Consider the following 11,804-nt stretch of genomic DNA (forward strand, 5'->3'; position numbering starts at 1 on the left):
TAAGTAAGAGGGCAAGGTTGCGTTCTAGCTTTCTATAACATTTCCTTTATTTCCAATAGTCTCCATCTTTTAACATTAGCATATAACTATAACAGAGTAGGGATTGAGAGAACAGATACACAATCAAGATGGAAGAGAAAGGAAAAAGAAGAATTTACATGGAAGAGAAAGGAATAAAACCAAATAGACAACTAACTCGATCGGAGCGATCCGTGGACCAAAGAAAATGATAAAATGGCACAATATGCCTTTGCGGCATACTCAGTTTCACTGAGGTCTTTCTGTGCTCTAAGAAATTCTAGATGATTGAAAGGCTTATACCTTAAGGGGTGATCCTTGTCCACAAGCTCATCTGGTACATGTATCTGTTATTAAAAATTGTGATTTTTTCTTTTTCTATAAAATTCTTATTCAAATACTTAGATATAAATAATATATATATATATAGCTTAAATAGTAAAGTAAAATAAAGAGACAAATAAATAAATAAATAAAAGTTAAGATTAAGAAAGCAAGCCTGGTATAGTGAAAGCACGTCAAAGACGCTGTCCTAAAGCCTTTGTAGCCTCCCTACGTGCAGGTAATGACGGTCTACAAGACTCCAAGATACGACCCCAATACGCAGGCTTAAGGTCCGCTATGAGCACGTTCACAGTCGGATAGAGATTTCCAAACCACAGAACCGTTGCCCAAAAATAATATAGAAAGTAGGGAATATATGAAAGTATGAGAATAGAGAAATCTGATTGTGGTGTGTTGAAATGTGAAGGAGGAGTGGCCTTTTATAGGCATCCAATACTCGTAACCTCCAGACACATTTAACCAGAAAAGTTGGTGCAATGAATAGAAAATAAAAACTGAAAATTAAACAATTTGTAACTCCCATAATAAATAAAAGAAAACAGCCAAAAATTAAAACAGGAAATAAAACATTAAAATTTAAAATCCTTTCAAATAATAACAATCCCCCACAGAGGGTTTTAAAATTTTAAAATAGTAAAAGATAAAGAAATATACATATGGGCAACATAATACTATGCAATAGGTGTAGGTGCCTTCCGGGCTTGAACCTACACTTAGTGATGATAGTTTTCATTTGAGGAACCTGAGTGTACACAGTATTGAACTCAGCACCTTTGACCAAACTTCAACATATCCCACACATAGTATTGGTTGAGGCTTGGAAGCGGGGTAGCGCTATTTATGGCCATGCGCTAATCTTGATTCTCATGAGAGTTGCTAGAGAATAGCCCAATTCTCACAGTCGCGGCCTCACGACGTCTCTCACTTAGGTGAGTTCTCCAAGAGTACATGTGACCTGCACCCTGCGGGAGATTGCCCGCCTCGAAACTCATTCAGGGATAACTCCCTTCCTAACGTCACATTATATAGCACTGATGTCATAGGGATGAGCATGAGGACATCTCTAGGATGCCTCCACATGATATAAATAGTGCTCAATGAGTCACGCAGTATGGATTGTTTCTACCCATTGAACTTCCTTCATGGGATCGCCAATCACAGAAGTTGGGTTACCTCCCTAGGTGACTCCCTTATGGGCTTAAACCCATCCCCCTCGACATTTCTAGGACTCTGCTCCTAGAAAGACCTTTAGTCAATTGGTCAGCAATGTTGTTCTCCGACTTCACATACTCCAAAGACACAATGTTCTTACTTAATAGGCTCTTCACAGATTTATGTCTCACATGTATGTGCCTGCTCATTTTCCTATTTGTATGAGATTGTTTCACCAAGTCTATTGTAGCCTTGCAGTCACAATGAATAGATAAAGCAGGCAATGGTTTCTCCACCAGAGGCATATCCATTAATAAACTCTTAATCCATTCAGCCTCAGTGCAAGTAATATCCAAAGCTATGAGTTCAGACTCCATAGTACTTCTAGAAATAATTGTTTGCTTCTTAGAACCCCATGAAATTGCAGCTCCACCCAGTAGGAAAATGTAACCACTAGTAGACTTCACTTCTTCATTGTCTGTTATCCAATTTGCATCACTATATCCCTCTACCACATTTGGAAATCCTTTATAGCACAGTGAATAATCCATTGTCCCTCTTAGGTACTTGAAAACTCTTTCCAAAGCATTCCAATGTTCCTTGCTTGGGTTATGTGTATACCTACTTAATCTTCCAACAGAATAAGCAATGTCTGGTCTAGTCTTATTTGCAATGTACAACAAGGAACCTATCATCTCGGAGTACTTCAGCTGAGAAAACGGTTCACCTTGATTTTTCTTTAAATGAACATTGGGATCATAAGGTGTTGGTGTGGGCTTACACTCAAAGTAATTGAACTTCTTCAACATCTTCTCAATAGTACTAGATTGACTTAGAGAAATTCCTAGTGTAGTCTTCTCAATTTTCATTCCTAAGATTATATGTGCTTCTCCCATATCTTTCATGTCAAAATTCCTAGATAAATATGATTTCACATCATTTACAATCTCTAAATTCGTCCCAAAGATCAAAATGTCATCAACATAAAGGCACAAGATTACATGTTCTCCATTATTCTCTTTATAATAAACGCATTTATCATGACCATTAAACTTAAAATCATAATCTAGAATCACCTTGTCAAATTTCTCATGCCATTGCTTAGGAGCTTGCTTTAGGCCATATAAAGATTTAACCAACTTGCATACCTTGTGTTCTTGGCCCTTAACTATGAATCCTTCGGGTTGCTCCATATAGATCTCTTCATCTAAGTCTCCATTTAGAAATGCAGTCTTCACATCCATTTGATGAATCACTAAATTATGCACAGATGCTAAAGCTATCAAAGTCCTTATGGTGGTAATCCTAGAAACATGTGAATAAGTATCAAAATAATCTATCCCTTTCTTTTGTGTAAAACCCTTAGCTACTAATCTCGCTTTGTACTTATCAATACTTCCATCTGGTTTCAACTTTTTCCTAAACACCCATTTGCACCCTATCGCTTTATTTCCAGCAGGCAAATCCGTTAATATCCATGTATTATTTTGGATTATCAATTGAAAATAATCATTTATAGCCTCTTTCCAAAATGGTGCATCCACAGACATAATAGCTTCCTTATAAGTTGTGGGATCTCCTTCCACTAGAAAGGTATAAAAATCATCTCCAAAGTTCTTCTCAACTCTCGCTCTTTTGCTTCTTCTAAGTTCTTGAGATTCTAAATTTTCAATCGTAGTTGAGCTAGAAGGTTTCTCACTTATTTGTACTTCCTTAGAAATTCTTGTTTTATACGGGAAAATATCTTCAAAGAATGTAGCATCTCTAGCTTCCATAACTGTGTTGTTTGCAATCTCCTTTACTTCAGAATTAAACACCAAGAACATATTTGCACTGCTATTTTTTGCATAACCGAGGAAAACTGCATCTATAGTCTTAGGACCTATTTTCTTTCTCTTAGGATCGGGTATGAGTACCTTAGCTAAACACCCCCACACTTTTAGGATTCTAAGGTTAGGTGATCTTCCTTTCCATACCTCATAAGGAGTTTTCTCATTATCCTTCAATGTTATCCTGTTGAGTATGAAGCAAGCAGTTAACATTGCTTCCCCCCACAAATTCTCAGGTAGTCCACTACTAAGAAGCATAGAATTTACCATATCCATCAGAGTTCTATTTTTCCTTTCAGCCACTCCATTAGATTGGGGTGAATATGGTGGAGTAACTTCATGTATAATTCCATGTTCTTCACAAAACACTTCAAGCTCATTTGAGGTATACTCTCCACCTCTGTCAGATCTAAATCTTTTAATCTTTTTCTCCAATTGATTTTCTACCTCACTTTTATAAATCTTGAGTTTATCAAACACCTCATCTTTTGTCTTAATAAGATAAATATGGCAATACCTAGAGAAGTCATCAATAAAGGTCACAAAGTACTTGTTTCCACCTCTAGTAGGAGACCTATTTGAATCACAGACATCACTATGTATGAGCTCTAAGATTTGGGTGTTTCTCTCTACAGGTTTGAAGGAATTCCTAGTTTGTTTGGCTTGAACACACACTTCACATTTGTGCTTAAGGTCTACGTCAGACTTAGGGATTAGCTCAAGATCCATTAATTTTTTGATTTTGCTTAGACTTACATGTCCTAACCTTCCGTGCCATACATTACAAGATTCAACATTAAAAACTTGAGGAGAAATTTTATTATCTTCAAAAACTACATTTATTTTGAACAATCCATCACAAACATATCCTTTTCCAATAAAGACATTGTTTCTAGTAATAACGATCCTATTCGACTCCATTACAATCTTGTATCCTTGTTTTACTAAGGATGATCCACTGATAAGGTTTCTCCTCATGTCAGGAACATGTCGCACATCCTTGAGAGTTAGAGTCTTCCCAGATGTCATCTTCAATTCCACTTCTCCTATTCCACGTACTTGTGCGACGGTGTCATTTCCTAGGGTTACACTTCCTCCACTTGAGTTTTGGTAATTTTTGAAAAATCGTTTGTCAAAACACATATGTACGTTTGCCCCAGAATCTAACCACCAATCACTATTACTTAAATGTGCAACATTAACTAGAGGCTTAAAACTATACCTTATATATATTGGGTTCATCTTGATCATCTTGATCCACCAACACATTCACTTGGGCTTTAGGACCCCTTTGTCCTTTGTTCCACTTAGGCTTTGGCTTGTAGGGCTCGGTCTTCTTGTAATGACAGTCTTTGGCCCAATGATTTGTTCTCCCACAAACGAAGCATGGTTGATCCTTATTGCCATTGGAATTGTTATGGGATCTAATGTGCTGGCGATTTGGGTTTCGGTTGAATTGATTATGGTTGGGTTGGCTATTTCTGTTTGTCCTCTTGAAAAATTTCCTTCTAGATTGGAAACGATTCCTATTGTTTGAACTTTCCACTAGGTTCACGTTTGTCTTTTCTTCCTTAGGCTTGTTGCTTGATCTATGTTTCTCTTCAATCCTAAGGGAGTTTAATACTTGGGTTAAGGTGAAATCTCCTTCTTTGTGCCTAAGGGTTTTTGCAAAGTTTGACCAACTTGGGGGTAATTTATCTATGAGACAAGAGACTTTAAACTCTTCACTAAACTTAGTACCCTTAAGTTCTATTTTCCTTAAAAAATCTTGGTACTCATGAATTTGTTCACTTACAGTTTTATTCTCAACCATCATATAGTTATTAAAGTTTGAGATTGTAAAACGATCTATTCCCGCATCTTCTATCCCATATTCAGCTTCTAATTCATCCCACAAAGTTTTTGCATTTTTTATATCTTGATAAACATCATATAGATCATCGGAGAGAGCACTAAGGATTCTATTATGGCAATGATATTCTAATTCTTCTTTTGTCATCTTCTCCTTAGTTTTAGAAGTAGTTTCAGTAGTTTCATTGGGTGTGGTTTGATCTTCTAAGGCAGAAAATAACCCTAAGACAGTTAACCAATATTTAAGTTGTCTTTGCCACCTTTTAAAATTTGTCCCATTAAATTTTCCAGGTTTAACGCTATTGGTCTCTACACTATCCATCTCAATTCCAAATAAACAATAATGAACCAACAAAATCTGAAATTTAAATGTAATGCAAGTTGAAATCTAATAATTAAACAATTGGTAATAAATAATATAGGATATTTATAAACAAACAATAACCTTTTGTATCTATATATTTATTTTAAACGTACCAAATTTATGACAGGATATTTCACTTCAATTTTGTCTTAAAACAACGGTTATAAAACTGGTGTACTTAATTTACTTTTAAAACTGACTTAAGATTTTGTTTTAAAACAAACGAAGTGATTTTGTTTAGAAGGGATTTTTTGAATCTTGGATTTGAAAGTCCTTAATCTGAAAACTGTGTAGGCAAGTAGTAATTAATAAAAAAACCGCAGGCAATAAAGATAAGGTAGTGAAGATAGACTTTATTAAAATAAAGATTAAAACGTAGAGACTAAAACGTTAATATTAGTTTTAAAATTAAAGCTTAAATATCTTCCAAAACGTACAGACCCAATCAAAGTGATTATTGAAGTTGAATTTTATAAGGAAAATAAAATGAAACTTACAGCAGCAACAATATATGGTAAGAATAATTTTAACGTACAAAGGCTTTAGATTGTTATTAAAAATTGTGGTTTTTTCTTTTTCTATAAAATTCTTATTCAAATACTTAGATATAAATAATATATATATATATATATAGCTTAAATAGTAAAGTAAAATAAAGAGACAAACAAATAAATAAATAAAAGTTAAGATTAAGAAAGCAAGCCTGGTATAGTGAAAGCACGTCAAAGACGCTGTCCTAAAGCCTTTGTAGCCTCCCTACATGCAGGTAATGACGGTCTACAAGACTCCAAGATACGACCCCAATACGCAGGCTTAAGGTCCGCTATGAGCACGTTCACAGTCGGATAGAGATTTCCAAACCACAGAACCGTTGCCCAAAAATAATATAGAAAGTAGGGAATATATGAAAGTATGAGAATAGAGAAATCTGATTGTGGTGTGTTGAAATGTGAAGGAGGAGTGGCCTTTTATAGGCATCCAATACTCGTAACCTCCAGACACATTTAACCAGAAAAGTTGGTGCAATGAATAGAAAATAAAAACTGAAAATTAAACAATTTGTAACTCCCATAATAAATAAAAGAAAACAGCCAAAAATTAAAACATAAAATAAAACATTAAAATTTAAAATCCTTTCAAATAATAACAGTATCACCCCTTTATGAAGTGAAAACAGTCCGAACGAGTATCTCACCTCATTTTCCTTCAATGTCACTCTATGTCTACACGGTCGAACTCGATCGTTGCTCCAAACCTAGGCCAATCAAAGCATGCAAATATCCTTAGCCTATTTTGGATTGCTTCTCACATGGCTAGATTTCTAATAAAAAAATTCGACGTTCTTCAAATAACCGAGCATCTTGAACAAACGCTTATAAGCGGAAGTAAGCAGAAGTGCTCCTGTAAAAGAGTCTCAAACGAGCTATAAATAAAGCATGAACAAAGTATTATTTGGTGGCAGACCTGAAATACGTCTCCGCCATGAATATCACGGATGAAGGTAGAGGATCAAACACTACCCACTCATCATTCTTTGTATTGATCTCCAGACCATGGACATGATTTTGATGGAGTATGGAGGAAAAGTTCTTGTCCGTATGACTGCGTAAACCCACATCAACTCCAAGTTTCTTGGGTTCTTTGTATTTTATAAGCCGGAGATAGTAAAAAGTCGATCGGAAGTGATCGTCATGGTACTTTTCTACACCATAGTTTTCAAATACCATTCTTGTCACAGCTTCATCTATCTCTGCCATCACTTTTGCATACAAGTCAGCAGTCTCACTGTGCAACAAGAACAAGTGTATTAATCTTGTAAACAAACCAATAAGCTATATATATAGTTGTAAATCGAACTTGACTTGCATATGTAGAATAAAATTATACCGAAGTTGGTCGTTTCCATTTGGCCAAAAAAGATGTGTGAATTCCTGAGTTTCTTGAGGGTTTGTGCCATTAATAATTCCAAAGGTCTTCTGCCCAGAACGGGAAGTTAGGTAGCCAGCACGTAAAGGGTTGTCAGGAGTATCGACGGGGAAATTAAACAACTCGTCAAATGCATTAAAGATGGTTTTGTGAAGTTCCGGAGGAACTTTGCTGGGTAGGATTGCCATGAAACATCCGAACTCTTCGAGCGCCCGACAAACGTCTTTGCGTGCTGAGAGCCAAGAGCTTGTCCCCGGCTTCAGGCAGTCCACTTTCGAGAAATATACCACTGGAATCCTGGCCACAGTTTGGGAACTCATGTTCATCTTTTTTCTTCTTGGTTCTCTCACTGGCTGTATATGAGATTTTGAGGGCTCTAAGCATAAAGTAGTGCAAGATGCATGTACCAAAAATGATATTTAGTTTTTTTTATTCCTCAAACCTTGTCCAAAAAGGCCAGGGCGAAAAATAATAATAATAATAATCAAGTGACAGAGTGAAACCCCAACCTTCTGCACCGCACGACCTGGGGGGGAAGGAGGTCCTCTCCTCCTCCCCTTCCCTCCGGTTCCTCTTCTCCAGCCTCCTTGCTGCTTGTGGATCTCCCTGTGGAGATCTGTTGGCCCGTCTTCTCCCCTTCTCTGTGGGTGTGTCGTTCTCCCCTTCGTGGGTGTGTTGGTCTCCCCTTTGTGGGTGATTTGCTCTGAGGCTTTATGCCTTCGGTTTCCTTGTACCCAGATCCCCATTTATCTCTCACCCCTTGTATTTAGTTGTCCCCTCTTCCATCCATTTCCTTTTATCTCCCTCACAAACGCCATTCAAATCCCTTCTCTACGGTCTTGATCCTTCCCACTGAAATTTTCTCCTCCTTTTTGATCTGGCTTCACCTTGTAGCTGCTCCAATTAGCCAAAAACGCGGTTTTCCGCTCACAACTCTAAAGATGTGTAGAGGTCGAGCTTTTGCTCTTTCTCGGGTGCATGCACCACCTCCTTCTACTATGTTGATGTTTGTTTGGTTCTTGTGTTTGTTCTGGTGCTTTGTCAGGTTTGATTTGGGAGGTGATGATCTTCTTGTGGCTGGCTTCTTTTTTCTTGACTGTGTCTTTGTAATATGTGGGATGTTATGGTATTTGAGTGGATCTGTGGGTTGTGCGATTCACTCGCTTTGTGCCCCTCGGGTGTGGCAGCTCTTCTCCTCAACTTGTCCCGGTGATGTCGTCTCAGGCGATGGCGGCGGTGGCGGCTCTGTTGAATTTTGGTTAGGGTTTGTTGGCCTTGATTTGGGCTTGTGTGGGCTTAATGCCTTTTGGGTTTTTAATTTCTTGTTGGCTCTTTTGCTTTTATTTGGGCCTCTGGCTTTGTTGCTTTGTTAGTGAGCCCAGTTGGTTGGGTCTCACTTTTGGGTGTATTGTTATGCCCCTTTGTGGGTTTTTAATGAAGTCCACTTTCGACCAAAAAATAAAATAAAATCAAGTGACAGAGTCATTGGCATTTCATCAAGCAGGTGGGGAATGGCCCATGGTGGACGTCAGTTGGGTCCGCCACTGTCGATAATGTAAGGAGTGAATGATTGATGTCAATACCAAAACCACTTTTCATTTGTTTAATTAATGTGATTTTAAATGGTTACTATATAATTGTTTGAGACAATACAGTAGTGTGCGTGTGCGCGCTTAACATGATTCGATAACCCAATTCAGTCCAGCCACTTGTTACAACTCTTGTTTTTTGGGCTGTCTCTTCTAAATCCCATAGAATTTTTGCCTACCTAGTACCAGCCCAATCAATATGGGCCCATCAAAACAAACAACCACTCGCCGCAAGAATTCTATAGTTAGGGCCTTATACATGGCCCTTAGGTAAGGTCTTATCTCTTAATCATTGGATCAAATTAGTTAGCCTGATCCAACAGTTAAAAAATATGTGCTCACCTAAAGGCCATATATAAGTCCCTCACTATAGAATAACTCCCACTCGCTGAGTCGGACTCTCCCCTGTTCTTTTCAATTTTCACCTTAGCATATGCATGTGTGTTTCTAGAATGCTGAACTCTAATGCATTGGTAAAGTGAAATATTATGAAGAGGTTTTAGGTTCAATGGTCCCTAAATTTTGATCCGATTTGCATTTTGGTCTCTTAATTTCCAAAATCGTTCTTGTGGTCCTTCAACTTCCGTTTTGTTAGGACCAATGGTCCTGCTGTCAATTTTGTCAATTTTTTTTGTAAAAAATGACCATATATTGCGCACGTGGGGATTAGTTGAGGGATAAAAATGAAAATTTATGTGGAGCAACTCCTACTTGGCTCATGAAATTACTTGGCTCACTAGCTGTATATGAGGTTCTGAGGGCTCTAAGCGTAAAGTAGTGCAAGATGCATGTACCAAAAATGATATTTAGTTTTTTTTTTTCTTCCTCAAACCTTGTCCAACAAGGCCAGGATGAAAATAATAATAATAATAATCAAGTGATAGAGTCGTTGGCATTTCATCAAGCAGGTGGTGAATGGCCCATGGTGTTGATAAGTTAAAGAGCATTTCCAGCATGAGGGCTTGTCATGCCCCAGATTCAGGGGTCGGTGGAAATCCCGCGCCCGGTGAGTGAGAAAGAAAAATAAAATAAAATAAAATATTTATAAATAAAAAAAACCGAAACAAGGTTTGAAATAAACTTCTCATATAAAAATAGCTCCCAAAAATCTTACAACTTTACAATTAATAAATAAAGCTCTATCACTCTCATCTAATTCAGCCTCAACCGATTTAGTCCTTGTCTTGCCCACTAATTCATCTGAAAAATTAAACATGTGAGGGATGAGCAACCACCACTCAGTAGGGACATGAGACCTTACCACAGTAGATTGATATAACTAAATTAAGTGACATGCAATCACACAGCCAAATATCACATTAATAATAATACATGAATAATGAATGCTCTTCATATACTCCCGTTAATTCATATAACTGGACAAGCAGACCTGCACGTCCCATACCATGCTTATACCACTTGGTCCCGAATGCCCATTTATATGAACTAACACCCATCTCAATCATCCCTTTATTTCCCCTTTTGTTAGTCATCTAACTCCCTGTCGCTAGTCCTGAATCACCCAATAAAAATCATGTGCACTGTGGGATCCCTGAGACTTGGTACCCGCCGAGAGTTAGACTCAACTACATAAAAGATCATTCTCATTACCCTCTTTTCCATACTTTCTTTATCAACCCAAGAATTCTAGCCATCACCGATAACATATGATCATGTCAATATTAATAAAATAATATGGATAATTAACAACACTTCAACACCCATTATCAATAATAATCCAATAATAATATCATGCATAATATAGTGCTCATGAAATTTAATTAAATCAATCCCCGTAAAGGCCCCCCAAGAAATCCCTACCTCGATTCCAAAGCATTGCTCCAAGTTAAGAAAATACAAGCTAAGCCCCAAATCTCCTCCAAGAATCACCTCTCTCTCTATATATATATATATATATATAGTCCCGATCTCTTGGACCACAGGGGTCCAAGAGATTTGTGGTCACTCACCGTTGGATGTAAATTCAACGGTTCACTCACTCTTGCACTCCTTTTAAGAAACTTTTTTGAACCATTGGATTAATATCCAACGGTAGGTGACCACAATTTCTTGGACTCCTGTGGTCCAAGAGATCAGGACTGTATATATATATATATATATATATATATATATATATATATATATATATAAATTTCTTTTCTAATTTCTCATGTTTTGAAACTATAAGGTTATGCTCCTATTTATAGTATTTATAGGGATATGATAAACTTCAATCTTAAAAGGATAAGAACATCCAAGTTTATCCAAAAGATAAAGAGTGCTGCTATTTCCACCCACTTGTCCTATTTCTTCACCCACCTTATCTTCTCACCCACCATGTAAATTTGAAAAAACACAAACTTATCTTTCCACCCACAATTATTCCTAAAATACCCTTTAATTGTATTTTTCATATTTTCCATTACAATTTTTAAAAAAAATCTATAAAAAACAATAAAATTCAATTAGCTCATCCCCAACCCAAGTTGCCGTCGCCGCCCCCCCTCAACCTCCTCATCTGGTGAAAACCCAACAGTCAACACCATGAACATCACACCCACAACCACCTTTTCACCAGTCAACACCATGACCATCACACCCACATCCACCTCTCATTCTCCCATCTGCAGCCATCCCCGCCACCAATTTGATTTTCCCACCCCAACCCTCACTCCTCCTTCGCTGGACAAAACCCAAAATGTTTATATCATTCCAATGCCACTGGGGCCA

At 37.3% G+C, this 11,804-nt stretch overlaps 1 pseudogene; it reads right to left on the reverse strand.

Moving 5' to 3' along the window:
* Positions 1 to 191: 191 nt before the first annotated feature.
* LOC110748007 (putative 2-oxoglutarate-dependent dioxygenase AOP1) lies at positions 192 to 7,811 on the reverse strand (annotated as a pseudogene).
* Between the last annotated feature and the right edge of the window lie 3,993 nt (positions 7,812 to 11,804).

This window comes from Prunus avium, chromosome 1 (genome assembly GCF_965620075.1).
Source record: "Prunus avium chromosome 1, drPruAviu1.hap1.1, whole genome shotgun sequence".
Taxonomy (NCBI): domain Eukaryota; kingdom Viridiplantae; phylum Streptophyta; class Magnoliopsida; order Rosales; family Rosaceae; genus Prunus; species Prunus avium.